Raw genomic sequence first — 14726 nt, 5'->3', positions numbered from 1 at the left:
TATCCATTTCAATTTAATACAAAAGACAATCAGATTGGGCAATACACATAATTATAATTTGTATCGTTGTGTCTCCTTCACTTAATTTAACAACTTTAAACTTTAAAAAAAAATTTAATAAGGTCATGGGATTTTATAAAGTTAGGAAGAGAAGAGGACAGGAAAGTGCCTGAGGATCAAGGATCTGGGCTTTGCAGCCAGACTGGGCTAAAATCCCAGAGCAAGGACTTATTAGCCATGTGACCCTGGGCAAGTCACTTAAACTAAAACTCAGCTGCTTCTTATGCAAAATCGGGAAATTAAAACTTCTATCTCATCTGGCTGTTACGAGAATTAAACAAAATACACATGTAAAGGGCTTAGAATAGTATCTGTCACACAACTAATTCTAAAGTGTTACTGCTAAGTGTGTATAAAGAGACAGTAGAGTGGCCAAGGTTCAGAATGCCATTCAATAACCTCAGAATAAATGGTGAAATCTTGACAATAGCAAAGACAGTTTGCATTTGTGAAGCTGAGAAAAGTCTTCCATAATTTGAAGTGGCAACAATGAACTCCTTTAAATGATACTAATTATTGATAGCTAAAGGGCAAATTATTGTTCATCTGTATCTAGAAGCCTAACTTTAGTTATAACATATATTGTTAAATACCAATCAAGATCCACCACAAAACATTCTTGAAGGGCACCTCATCCAACAGAGAACAAAGTACTAAATTATTTTTTGACCTTGACTTCATAATAGTGACATGAGAGCATCACTGGATGTAGTAAAAAATGATTCATTTAATTATTTGCTTTTAATATCTGTGAAGGAAGTACTTTAGAGATGATTTTAATGAATTTTGAATTACACATTTTTTTACCTTAACATTTCCTCATTATTTCTTTCCTTATAAGCATCACTAAACAGGTTTTGGAAAGCTGTGGGCGGCTTGAATTCAAGGACGTATTCTCAGTACCAGAACATATTTGCATACAAATATATTGGGATAGCATAATCCTTATTACTTTACCACTTAGGTCAGCCCACTTATCTTGGAAAGGTTTATAAAATGCCTTTTTTAGTATCTGTCCAAATATTTGTTTACTTCATCAATTCAGTTTGGTAATATTAAATGCAGTAAAATTTAGTTTCCATTTCAGTCACATATCCTTCCCAGTGGGCCATGAGAAACACACGGCCAGATAAGAAGCTTATTCTCCTTGACCCAGAAGTGCCTAGTGTGTGACTCCCCACAGATTACAAAGTTTAATCAACACTAGAATTTTCGGCACACAAAGCAAAATCATTCGATGTGTTTCTTAGACAACAGCTGTTGTTTTTCTCTGCCTAGCATTTTTTCCCCATTCCCCCTTTGAGGAGCCATTCTTTTCTCCCTTCAGTGGTCCTGGTGGGTATGCTGGGGGCAGGGGTGAGTGTCACCCAGGCTGACTATTCAGAATCTTCCTTCTCCAGGCCATTGTGACAAGTTCAGGGATGAGCAGGTGATTCAGGCAAGGCCAATCAAACCTTTCCCTGAGATTTGGACTATGCAAAAGATAGGAACCCATTTCTTTTGATTTGCTTAAGGGAATAAGCTTGGGACTATCAGTAGCCATCTTTTTTCTTGCCATTTGGAGAAAGCTTGCCTAAGAATAAAGCCAACACAAAGAGAAAAACAGCTGAAAGACAAGGAGAGAGAGCTCTGCCACTTTTTTTTTTTTTTTTTTTTTTGAGTTTCTGGATCCAGCTATACCTGAAGGCTCAACTTTTGGTGGTCTTCTCCTTTACGGAAAAAAAAAAAAATCCCTTGTTTGTTAGAGTTGAGTTTGTTACTTGTAACTAAAAGAAGCCTGATCACAAAGCTTTAAGGAAAAGATAGACATTACTGTTTATTCAATATTCAATGTTTCTTTCATTTCGTAAGTTCTCCTCTCCTATCAGTGATAAACTCCAGGCCCTGTTTGTTCTATAACTTTCTAAAATTATTCTCTGAGCTCTTCAAATTCCAGTCATTCTGTCACTAGTTATCAGCATCTTATAATAAGTATATAAACATATTTTAAGTCAAGACAACTTTTTGGGGCATCTTTATAACTAACCTTTGTTCTTATCTGTAAAGAATCATTTAGATCAATGTTTCACCTGGGACTGAGTTATAAACTAGAATCACCTACTTGGTTTTTTAAATAATTGTAATTGCCTAGAACCTAATCTCAATGAGCTGTTTCTAATGTTCAAAGGTTGAGGCTCCAATCTGTATTTTTAAAAGCTTTGTAAGCATTTCATACGCAGTCTTGTGGTTTAGAAATTATCTGTTTTAGACAAGTATCTTCTTTAAAGAAGGAAAATGGATTAAGGTGATCATCAGAATCTTTTAAAACATAGGTTATTGATACAGATTAATGGAAATTTTGATTCTTTGGGTCTTTAAAATTTTTTATGGCTCCCTAGGTGGTTCTCATGACCATTCACGTGTGAGAACTACTGGATTAAATGATGCGCCAAATCACCCTTAGTGAATCTATGTTCACAGCCATTCTGCAGACTCATAGCAAAGAACCTTTAAAAAGGTAAACTTGGGCTGGGAATTCATGAAATTTAGAAGGCTTGGTACTGACCAGCATTTCTACTTGCACAGTGACATGTACTGAGCACACCACTCTGAAAGAATGGGCCAGATTATACCATTTGCAGAAAAAGAACAGATAAGGTTTTATCTGGTGGTTTTTGTTTGTTTTAAACAAACAAAACAGGGTCTCGCTCTGTCACCCAGGCTGGAGTACAGTGGCACAGTCACAGCTTACTGCAGCCTCAAACTGCTGGGCTCAAGGGATCCTCTTGCCTCAGCCTCTTGAGTAGCTGGGACTACAGGTGCATGCCACCATGCCTGGCTATTTTTTTTTTTTTAATTTTTAGTAGCAATGGGGTCTCATCATGTTGCCTAGGCTGGTCCTAAACTTCTGGTCTCAAGCAGTCCTCCCGTCTCAGCCCCCCAAAGTGTTAGGATTAAAAGGAAACAGTGAAAACGTGTAAGGATTCACAGCTATTTAACTTCTTCATTCTGGTCTTTTTTCCATGAGCATTTTTGTATGTGTGAAACTGTCATTTAACATCTCTATAAGGTTTGTCCTAAATATAAAATGCTATTTGCATGAGGAATTGTTCTATCATTGAAAACTTCAATGAACAATCCTGGATCAAACAGGGGTAAAAGAGAAAAAGACAGGATTAAAGGGAAGATTTCATGTGATGCTCTGAGCCTCTGAAATTAGCCATAATGAAGACATAGAGCAGAGGACCCTGGCTAACCCACTTCTCAGGTTGAGACAAGGGTTCTCCTTTGAAAGTAAACCAATATACACAATATATTACACAATAAAGGGGTGAGAGGGGCTGGCAGTTAGTATTTTCAGGTCAACACCAGTGGAAAAAAGTAGGCTGCTGATTTCTCCATTAGCTTTTTCTCTTTGCACTGACTGTTAACAGCTTTTTCCGCCTTACTCTCCAAGCTGAAGACACTGGAAATGCTGCATAGGATAACTCCGTGTTTCCCTGAAAGGAGATGATGTATTTTAGCCACTAGGAGTCCAAGCACAGTAAGGGCTCCCACTATCTTCCCAATCACTATTTCAATCACACTAGAAGAGCCCCTGCATAAGCTACAAGCACTTTCATTTTATTCCAAACCTGGCTTAGACTCTAATAGCTCAATTAAGGTCACAGCAAAGCCATCAGAAATCAATAATCACACAGAATAGTAGTCTGAACTTTTGCAGTTCTTTTTTACCATGCAGCCAATTTATCATCCTTTACCTTTATCATACTCTTTTAAGACATGGATCAAAGCTTTAGCCATGATGTGTTCCGACAGGACAATACTCATCATATCTGAAAAGAGACCCTACATAGGCATATGCTAATAGAAGGATGCTGAAAATCTCTCTCCAGAACCCATCAAGCCAAATGTGATCCCACTAATCCTCCACAGCAGTGTGGTTTCACCAAAATCAGAGCTGAAGTAGTGGGATATAGGATGAAAGCAAAAAAAGAGACGTGACCAGAAATTGGCCAAATAAGTGATATTGCTAATGCAACGGGGATGGTAGTTTTGACATATTACTTTGACATATTTTTTTCTTCCCTGCAGTTCCCCACTTACTGAATTGATGAAACTATTACTTCAGAAGCTGGTAGGTATCATTCAGAAAGAAAGAAGTTGGAGCTCAGCTTTGAGGCTCAAGCTAAATTTTTTTAATGTTCACAGTAAGGTAACAGTTTTGAAAGCCTGACTTCGTTGAAAATAAGAGGCCTTCTAAATTCCTAGTCCCCTTGAACAGTAAAAGCAAAGTTTGGAGATATGGACATGCTTTTCTACATGCCTTAACATAGAAGGTAAGAGAATATGATGCAGGAAAAATTCTTGACAAGAAGGAGACGTAGAAAGTCCTGTGTACTAGACAAAGAAGAGAGGATGTGAGGGTCAAGCGGTCACACGTGTCTCAGTTCATCCCTCTCAGGGCAGAAACCTCAAACCAGAGAGGTTAGGGAAAATAACAGAACAGGGGAAGTTTTTCATTTGGCCACAGAACAGCTTGGCGATATTTAAATACCCATATTCAACCAGCACCAGGACACATGAGAGAAGACTGAGGAAAATGTTCATATCAGCAGATTTGAGGGCAGCCTCACAGCATCCTGCCCACTTCAGTCAAGTATGGAGTAAGCAGTCACAAGTTCTTAGGTCTCCAAAGGGTGCAAAAAGTTGATAGATAAAAAGTGAGCCCCTCTCCAGCAATTCCAGTTATATGTATATGCCCAAAAGAATTGAAAGTAGGGACTCAAGCAGATAATTGTGCACCTATATTCACAGCAGCAATATTCACAAGAGCCAAAATATGAAAATAACCTGGCTCCACTGGCAGATGAACAAATAAACTATGATAAATACATACAATGTAATAATATTCCATCATAAAAAGGAATGAAATTGATATATGCTATACGGATGAGTTTCGAAGACATTATGCTAAGTAAAATGAAAAGACACAAAAGGAAAGATAGGATACGATTCCACTTATAGAAGGTATCTGGAGAAGTAGAATAGAGGCTACCAAGAGCTGAGAGGAAAGGAAAATGAGGAGTTATTGTTTAATATTTACAGAGTTTCTGTTTAGGAGGATGATAAAATTCTGGAAATGAAAGTGGTGATAGTTACATAACATTTGACTGTATTTAATGACATTGAATTGTACACAAAAAAAAGTACACAAAAAATCGTAAACTTTATGTTACATATATTTACCACAATACATTTTTTTTTAAGTGAACCCCTAGTGGCCTGACAAAAGGACCAGCAGGCTACACAGTATCTAAAGACTGGCTTCCGCAGTCAAGCATCTCACAAGGCATTCCAAAAAACCAGTCCTAAACAGCCATGACTCAGGATGCCCCATGTTCAGGCAGGCTGAGTGACATTTCCATAAAGGCCAGTAGGGACTCAAATGCCAGCACCAGGAACAGAGGGACATCAGATGTCTCCCCACCAAGCTGCACCAATGCTGAAAGGGTACACAAGTTTCCTTCTGGGGTACACAAGCTTCCTTCTGCACCTTGACACCATCTTGGTGCAGAGGAGTAGTAGAGGAGACCCTATATTACAAGGGTCTTGACAGAGAGATTAACTCTGAATTAACTACTTCCAGTGACTAAATTTTACAGAGATTGCAATGATGTTAAAAATCAACGTGTAATCCACCACCATGAGAATAAAGAGTCAAGGAACAGAATAAGATCAATTGCATAACTTTTTTATTTTAATTTTATTTCTTAATGCAAGCTTTTGTCTCCTACTAAACTTGGTGTGTGACTATAAAGCCTTTTGGCCCTCAGTCAGAAATGGCAATAGAGTATATATTGCAATATTTCCCCTTCATCATTTCCCATGCATGTATTCCTTTAAAGATTTTTTACAATGTTAAACAACCAAAACAGAACAGGTAAATTTTCCTCTCTTTCCAAATTGCTGCCCCCAAATTCCATCCATTCTATTTTTTATTAGTGGTCTATGAGGTTTTTCTATCTCTTTGACTTTCATTGTATTCAATTCGAGCTGCCTCTATGTGGGAACATACTTTTTGCCTTACATTATTTCTATAAACTTTGAATAGAAATATGGAAAGATTGAACTTTGAGTATTTCTCTCATCCACGAATTTAAAAAATAGTAAAAATGTACTCAACTGTGTTATGCACTTGAGGTGACATCAGTGAAATGAGAAGCCATTAAAAATAAAAAGTTTCCATTGCTTTAGTCTTTGCAGGACATCAATTAAAGAGTGACACTTGCCTTGTGACGTATTTTCTTAATCCCAAAAGGTAGAACTTAAATTGACAATCTATAGTAAGCTTAACCCTCTATTGAAGAAAACTTAGTGATCTAGAAAATTAAAACACAGCCAGACTAGGTGAAAAATGAACGTTCAAGTAATACATTTATGGTTGGATGGCAAGGTCTTTAGACTGTGATTTTTTGCTGTTTCAGAGTTTTTTGGGAATTCTTTTCCTCTATTCCTAATGCAATTTATTTATTTTTCAAGTCTGCTGATTGTGTCTGTCTTAGGACCCTCCAGGGGCAGCTGTATGCTCTGCACTGCCTTCAATATGCTGACAAAGCTTCTAAATAAAACGACCGTAAATCTTCAATCTGCTGTCTAGCATTTTTATATCACATTTGCTTTGTTGAGGTTGAACATGAGTAATTATTTACACGTATATTATGAGTAAACTAAAATCCCCAAAGTCTTACTGTAAGGTCAATTAGACAAAAATATGTCTTAAAAAAATGAATATTTGATAGGATTTTATCCATTCCACTTCCAACAATGAACTTACAAACTTTCAACTTAGGTTCTCAAAGGGTATTTCTCTCTTATAGAGTAGTCAAACAGTAATGTACAGTTTTGTGTTTACTAAGGTGATGTATTGGAAAACTATGACTCAACAAAAGAGTTCAAGAGTTCTACATGGATCTTATACTACCTGTGTATGTTCCTACCCACCTGTAAGCCTCTGCCCATGTGCAATCTCTTTGCAGCGCCTCTTCCCAGCAGCCCCGACTAAGCTGGGCTCTCTCCTACCCCTGAACACACTGCACTTTGCACCTGGATGCCTTTGAGTGTTCATCTTGCTAGTAATGTTGTCTGTTTACAATGAAGGACATGTCAATGCTATATTCACAACTACTCAAAACTGGAAGATGTAAGTTCTTCAAAGATTAATCTATCAACTCATTAAAATTTCAATTTTTCATTTTAAAAAACATAAAATTTGGGAGCAGTGATATAGATGGAAAAGGGGAAAAAGGCTTGAAAAGTCATCCTCAAGTAAACCTAAAATACGGTTACACAAAAATAGGCAAGGAAGTTTCAAGAAAGAGAAAAAAACTGGCCTTATATAAAATAAATATGGTAAAGCATCTAAGCCTAAATAATTACAGTGTTAACAGGGGTAAAAAAAAAAAAAAAAAAAACAATGCTGCCTATTAAAAAGGCTAGATATAATTGTATGGAATCATTTAGTATATCGTAAAGACAGTATTTTAAATTCATAGTGAGAATATGAATTATTTCACCAACTGATATGGTTTGGCTCTGTGTCCCCACCCAAATCTCATGTCGAACTGTAATCCCCACAAGTTGAAAGAGAGGCCGGGTGGGAGGTGACTGAATCATGGGGGTGAACTTCTCCCTTGCTGTTCTTGTGATAGAGTTCTCATGGGATCTGGTTGTTTGAAATCACGTAGCACTTCCCTCTTCTCTCTCTGTCTTTCTCGTCACCATGTGAAGATGTGCTTGCTTCCTCTTTTCCTCCTGCCATGACTGTAAGTTTCCTGAGGCCTCCCCAGCCACGCCTCCTATACAGCCTGTAGAACTGTGAGTCAATTAAACCTCTTTTCTTGATAAACTACTCAGTTTCAGGTAGCTCTTCATAGCAATGTGAGAACGGACTAATACACCAACAATGTTGGAAACAATTCGCTAGATAAAGCTTCCCACCTCATAACTAACTAGGTTAAAGGTAAATTCTTAATGAATTAAATATTTAAATGTAAACCATAAGCATAAAACACCATCAGACAGAAAACTATAATTTATATAATTTGGGGGTGAGAAAAATATTCTAACAAACAAAGCTCATACTATGAAGCAGAAATCATAAATTTAAGTAAGCACAGGGGCCAAACAGGCATAATACATGAGCAATTATCAGACTAGAGAAAATAATTCTGTTTTTTTTTTTTTTTTCCCCCAGCAGAATCTTAGTAAGCTTTTGGGTAGTGAAGTTGACACTCAGCCTCCACACTGAAGTAAGTACCTGGCAAGAATCTGCTCCATCTACATGGAAGCTGTATGTAGAAACAAAGGCTAAGCATTATTAAATCTTTTGCATTTTGGAAGAAAAGCCCATTTTAAATGTTTCCTTAAATTGTAAAAGAATAACACTGTGTGGGGCAAGGAAAAACATCTGATTCAACTCATTTAGCCATGAAGGAAAATATGGATATATTTGACAATATAAAGTTTATTCCCTTTACCACAAAATGTCATAAGCATGTTTATTTAGATATATACTTTAAAATCTATATCCATTAAGCACCACAATCAACTCCAAAGAGCAATCATGTTGTTTCCAGAAGTAAAGCAATGATAGATAAAAAATACTGCATTTGTATAACAGGATGTCCTGTAACTCAAAATTAATGCGCAAACAAAACTACAAATGTGGCTTTAAACACTATATTAGTCAGGACTTTACTGCTGTTTGTGCATCTAATTACAATATTTGTCATCTTAATCTTTGCATTAGGTTTCCAGTGCCTATTGGTTTACAGTTATGAAATGTTTCTGGAAGAAAAAATTCTGTATATGTGACCACAAAATGTGATGGACTACTTAGTAATGCTAAAAAGATGCCAATATAAAATTCATAACAGGTTTTCTTTTGGAAATAACACTAGTTTTCATTTATCATGTAGCATTAAGCTCTTATTGTATCATCATTAATGTACAGTGACAATTAACGAAAAAATACTGAAGAAAGTAAAAATCCTCCAAAGTATAGTGAGAAATGTTCTGAGCCCCATTTATATTCTGACAAGCATAAATAAGATACTGACTGCAGGTTCAAGAAGAATTCAATTAACTATCCAAATTCTTCTGAAGATCCAAAATTCCTACTAAATAAATGCCATGTTCTAAAACAGAACATGGCTTCATCATCCTTCATTTAGACTGAACACACATAGAGCAGGGATGCGTAAAAAAGGCATTGGAAAGTAAAGTTTTAGCACTTGTGTAGCAAAATTGAAGCACACAGACCCCCAAATGTTTACTTTTTAAATCTCTATGTCTCGACTGGGAGCAGTGGCTCACGCCTGTAATCCCAGCACTTTGGCAGTCCAAGGATGGAAGACTGCTTGAGTCCAGGAGTTAGAGACCAGCCTGGGCAATACAGCAAGACCCCATCTCTACAAAAAATATATTAGCTGGGTATGGTGGTGTGTGCTTCAAATCCCAGGTACCAGGAGGCTGAGGTGGAGGGTCACTTGAGCCCAGGAGGTCAAGGCTGCAGTAAGTTGTGATCATGCCACTGCACTTAGCCTGGGGTGATGGAGTGAGATCCGATCTCAAAAAGAAAAGAAAAATCTACATGTCTTAAAGTAACTGGATAATTACCAGATCACTTTACTTTGTACTCTGCTCAATCACCACAACAAACATTTTAATCCTGAAGAAGATCCTGAACTGAGCATGAGAATGTCATATATCCTCATCATCAATGAAGACAAATAATATCAGGTAAGTCAAGCTTATGATATGAGCTTGATTTGAGGAGGTCACACAGAGTTGACATATGTGACCTCCTCACACTGATTTGAAGAGGTCACATAGAAGCACAGTGGCTTTTACAGACCTGACAGTCAGGCTGCACAAGGTAAATTCAGTCAATATTCCATGCTGGGAACATAAAGACATTGCTTTGCACAACCTGAATTACTCCACTTTCTTTATACAGGTAGGAATGGTGTAAGTATCTGTGCAACAGCTTAAGAAGGCTGTAGTGAATTTGAAAGAAACATCACTGCCTCACTGCTTTGCACATTTCAGGGACTAGAAGGGATACACTAATAATCTACAACAGAAGTGAACTGGAACTCAAGTTTCTCAACTTTCAATGCAATGTTTCTTCCCCACTGCAGGGCATAATTATTAAAACATGCTGCAACAAATGGAAAAAAATATATAGTCTATGGGGAAAAGCTAAAGTAATTGAGTTTATATAATCAACAGGAAATATTTTTCAATTTTGACAAGCAGCTTTCCCCTGGATTTGCTGATACCAGAACAATAAAAAATGGGTCGTATTTCTTTCCTTAAATCTTGATATGATAAATTATTTTTGCATCATTTATATTATAAATCAATTTAAAACGTGTGGACCAATTTAACAAACAAAAGACTAATTTGTCTTATGCTAGATAAATCATTAGGTGGTAAATGGTATTCTTAAAATACAACAATGAGGCTACACATAAAAATATGTATTACTCATTTAAATATGAAGGGCAGAAATTTTTTCAAATATTGACATCAAAAATAACATGTATCTGTTCACTCATGTTACATAAAATTTCACTCATAAATCTAATTTTGATTTTGAGTTAGATAACTAAATATTTTGGATTTACAGACTTACTCATGGTATATCTAAGTATATAGACAGCATTTTATTTGTTCTTTGTTTCTTGCAATGCCAAGGTAAGGATATGGCTACTTTAATAATAACTAATAACAGTGAATACTTACAAGTGTTTACTATGTGCCAACCACAATACTAAACTCTTTGCAAGCATTATTCCATTTCATTGCTATTATAACCCTATGAGGTAGTTATCATAGGTATACCCTATTTACAAATGAGCAACTGAACTTTGGTGAGTTTTGGCAATTTCCAAAGCAGTAGAACCAATACTCAAACCTATGCTGTCTCAACTCCAAAATCAGAACTCTTAAAACATTCAGCTATATTTTAGCCTGTTATTTTATATATTTTTTTCTATAGAGGATAAAATCCAGAGATGTAATTAAGTATTTGACTCTTTCACAGTAGAAGCTGGCTTCCATTTTGCATCTCCCTCCTTCTAGAGCCTTACATAATTACTTAAATGCTAGGAAAGGAATTACAATGTGGAAAGCAATAATTGGGCAAACAGTAGAAGGACTATCAGAGGACAAGGAATGTGAACAAATTTCCAGAACAGAAATTGTATGGGGAGTAGTTATACTATTATAACAAGTCAGAGGATTCTTTAGAATACAGAGGATGTGGAACCCTATCTTCCCTACTCCACTTCCAATTAGAGGATGCCCAGGACCTGTTCATCCACTCATCCCAGGCAAGATTTCTTCTGAAGAAAAAACTGAACACTCACGAATGGAAAAAGAAACCAAATCTGGAATTCTGTGTTTTCAATGAATCAGTCAACTCTGCACTCAAACACCTCAAATAAAAACCCTCCACACAACACATTCAACATATATACACAGAACTCCCAATTCATTTTCAAATGTATTATTCCTAAATATATATACACAACCAAAGGTAGCCTCCAATATTACAACAAAAAATGAAGTATCCTGTAGGAAACAAAAAAAGAGAATAAAAATGTAATTAAGAAAAAGAAATCCTCCAATTTTTTGTTTGTTTGTTTGTTTGGGGTGTGTGTGTGTGTGTGTGTGTGTGTGTGTGTGTGTGTGTGTGTGTGTGTTTTGAGACAGAGTCTCGCTCTGCCGCCCAGCTAGAGTGCAGTGGTGCAATCTCGGCTCACTGCAAGCTCCGCCTCCCGGGTTCACACCATTCTGCCTCAGCCTCCTGAGTAGCTGGGACTACAGCTGCCCGCCGCCACGGCTGGCTGGCTAATTTTTTGTATTTTTAGTAGAGACAAGGTTTCACCATGTTAGCCAGGATGGTCTCGATCTCCTGACCTCATGATCCGCCCGCCTCAGCCTCCCAAAGTGCTGGGATTACAGGCGTGAGCCACCGTGCCTGGCCAAAATCCTCTAATTTTTATGTTCAGAGAGATTTGAGAAGATACTATATTCATAAAAGGAACAAAAAAATCTTTTGGAAATTAAACATAACCATCTGTGTATTCCAAATTTTTAAAAATAGAAATTTTGGAGGACAAAGTCAAGGAAGTCTCTCAAAATAAAAAGATAAAAATATGTCAAATGCAAAAGGTAATGTAAGAGGCATAAATAATTAGTCCAGGAGGTTCCAACATCTAAATAATATAAACTTCAGAGAAATAGAGAAAGAAATTAGCAAAGAAATAATATAGAAAAATATTCCAGAGCTAAAAGATATGAACCTCAAAATTGAAAGGTCCCACCAGGTGTCCAGAACAATGAATGAGGAGAGAGTCCACAGCAAGTGACATCCCTGTGAAATTCCAGAATCTCTGGACAAAACATATGAGACACTTCTGGGGGAAGAACTGGAGAATCAAGTTACCAAAACAGAAGGAGAATCAGATGACATCAGACTCCTCAGCCATAGCAGGTGCTTAAAAGACAATGGAGATGCTCTTAAATATTATTAGGAACAATGATTCTTACCATATAATACAGTGTAGAGCCAAAATCATCAATTGTCAGGGTGAAATATAGAGATTTGCAGCCATGGAAGGAGTCCTGGAAATTTATCTCCTTTCTGATGATGTGCTCTAGGGGAAGAAGGGAATAAACCATAGAAGGGGAAGAGAAAGGTAAGAGTCATGATTCCTGGATACAATCCAAGAAATGGTGAAGGAAAGTCCTAGAGATGGCAGTTGTGCAGCAGAGACCAGAGAGGAACAACCATAATTGGAGCTGAAATATGGAAGGATCGAGAACAGGAAAAGGTGCTCTTGGTGGAACCTCTAATATGACTTTGAAGATAAGACTGATGTGGCCATGAAAAACCAGGGCAAGAAACAAAGAAGAGTAATTAGAAACTCCAGGAAAAGCAAAAGGCTGTGTAGAAAGAGAAATAATGTTAGCATAGTATAGTACCATGTGAACAACATTTATAGCAATACTGTAAGCAGTGCTGATCAATTCAGAACTATATATACGTAGTAATATCACTGTATTGGGAGGTTGGGAGATGGAAGATGGGCTAGTGTAAAAAAATCTAAGTCTTCATCTATCATAAGAAATTAGTACTTTAGATGATGTCTAAAATTAAAAAAAAAGAGATAGCAAGAAAGACATATTATTTAGAAATATGATGGTAACTACAAGAAGAAACAGCTACAATAGTTAAATACCTGGGAAGTAGGACTGGGTGCTGCTGGGTGGGATGTGGTGCAATAGGAAGGAATTATAAAAATTTGATAGTATTCAATTATTATGGTATGTACATATGTGTGGTCAGGTATGTATGTGTATGTGCATACTTTTTATCAAATTTATATAGTTCATGTGTTTAAGCCCTATTCAAGAGTGTAGAATTTACTGTCATTGTTTAAAGTAGACTTTGGCTCCTTGACAGAAGATTTATGTGCTCACACCTACTGTGCCACAGAAGAAACATAACTGTCAGCTGGAAATAAAACTCACTTGATAAGATTTAGTGCAGGTTGCTGTTTCTCTAAAATTTAAGTTTTACCTCTATCTGAAGGTAAAAGAGAGAAGCAGTTTGCTTTTTTACTCTTAGATTCTCTTAGCCTCCACTGCATAATATATTATGCATCAATTAAATTATCTTTAATTAAATGAACATTCTTGCACAAATGAACTCATTTTGGGTAAGTAGCTGTGTACTGGGGATCACTGTTCTTTCAGACATAAAAGGGATAAAGTTCATTTTTACATTCTTAACATTGAGCAAACCATTTTTCAATCATTCAGAACTGGTAAATAAGTATAATTATTTCTGCTGCAAAGAATAGTTTAATAGCTAGATATTAGCTAGAGAAGCCAACAATGAGGCTTGCTAATCATTGCTATGACAATCTTCTGCTTTATTTTTATATGTGTCTCATAAAACTGTCAAAGTTGAGTGGCAAGCAAGAGCTTCGAGAAAACAACTCTTACCAGCCTAGGGAACTTTAGTAGAACATCTTATCTTTGGGGGCCTGATCTTAGACATATTCCAGGGGAAAGAGCCTGAAAGAAAAGATATTAAATAACACATCTGATTTTTCTCTCTTTCTCATATTCAAGCAAATACTGGTCTTTAGATCAAAACAAATTAAAAACTTCCAGGATGTCCTTGGTCATCCCCAAGATGGACTTTGAAAATGATGTTAAGACTTTAGATGCAATATGTCCTGAAATAAAAATTTAGTGTTACCCTCATATGATGAGGAAATTGTCAAAAACAATTTGACGATTGATTCGGATCAAAGAAATAGTTGTATATTATACAAATAGGGTGGTTAATTAATATCTGTAAGCATTAAATGAACACAAGTCAATATGTTTCGTGCTGGTAACATTTGAAATAATAACTAACAACCGTGTTAAAGGAAAACCATTTTATATCATTTTAAATTCTCTTAACTATCTCAATCTAACACAGGGAGTCAAAAAATTTCTTCAGTCATTCCAGTACCTGTATGACTTTTGGCACATATTATATTTCTACGGTTAACAAAATATTTTTCTTTTAATTGATTTACTTTTAAACTTAAAAT

At 36.4% G+C, this 14726-nt stretch overlaps 1 protein-coding gene across 3 annotated transcripts in view; it reads right to left on the bottom strand.

The window, feature by feature from the left end:
* The window catches only part of SLC35F1 (solute carrier family 35 member F1), a 398950-nt gene that overhangs the window by 233062 nt on the left and 151162 nt on the right, over nt 1–14726 (bottom strand). The window lies entirely within an intron of this gene.

This window comes from Macaca fascicularis, chromosome 4 (assembly GCF_037993035.2).
Source record: "Macaca fascicularis isolate 582-1 chromosome 4, T2T-MFA8v1.1".
Classification (NCBI taxonomy): Eukaryota; Metazoa; Chordata; class Mammalia; order Primates; family Cercopithecidae; genus Macaca; species Macaca fascicularis.
This window is presented reverse-complemented; position numbering and strand designations above follow the sequence as displayed.